This window comes from Periplaneta americana, chromosome 17 (genome assembly GCF_040183065.1).
Source record: "Periplaneta americana isolate PAMFEO1 chromosome 17, P.americana_PAMFEO1_priV1, whole genome shotgun sequence".
Taxonomy (NCBI): Eukaryota; Metazoa; Arthropoda; class Insecta; order Blattodea; family Blattidae; genus Periplaneta; species Periplaneta americana.
The window spans coordinates 3791051-3792007 of NC_091133.1; positions in this window are offsets into that span (position 1 = coordinate 3791051).

Below are 957 nucleotides of genomic sequence, written 5' to 3' on the forward strand. Positions count from 1 at the left end.
TAACTTACACTGAGGACAACATTATGGTAAGCCGGTACAACTTATGCTGCACAATTTATTTTTTTTAATTTCTTTATACAAAATTTGGACATCATATGAGACTCCTAACATTTGTCAAACCACTTATAGGCCTAATATTAGTTCTTCAAGGACAGCTTACACTGCACGTTGTCCTACATATCTTACATTAATCTTTGTATATCAGCACATAACCTTAATTCTCAATAGAAATACCACTAATCTGAAGCCATTTTCTCCTTTCTGTTAACCACTCATCTTGAAATACATAGTATGTGCCAAACTTCTTCTTGTTACAAGTTCCTGTCTGGTCAGAAAGCGAAGCTAATGCTGGTCTACCTGGCTTTGACATTGATATACAAGATTAGCTGGTATTATCCAAGGAAGAGTCGCTGTTTTCCAGATCAATAAGTTGGATGACATAGGCCTAAGTTATACGACGTCACGTACATCGGCAGATTACATTACAGAACAGAAAACTGTTTTAAAGAATATGTGGCAATTTGACTTAACTGGGTGAATCGATTTAATATATGTACAGTGACACAATTAGCAGGGGATAAATGTACTAATGCTATCATAGTTGTTCTTTGTACAATATTAAGTTACCGTTAATTATTTGGTGATCAATTTGGCATATTAGTTTGATGAAGTTACTGATAATATCAAACCAATGAATTGAGTTCTACTGTATAATAATAAAGTCATATGTTTATATGTTTAATACGCTTGGAAGTATTTGATGTTAATTGTGCGTAAATATAGTTTTTAAGGATTTGTTCATCAATGAATTCGTAGGGTAATGGCTATGATAGTGTTTCACTAAACAGAAGGGTCTAGGATCGAATCATGGCGTACTTAAAGTTTCCGGTAGGTTATCATACACATTCCAATTTAACATAAAGTAGCCAGTTGAATAAAGAAAATGGAGGGAAAAGA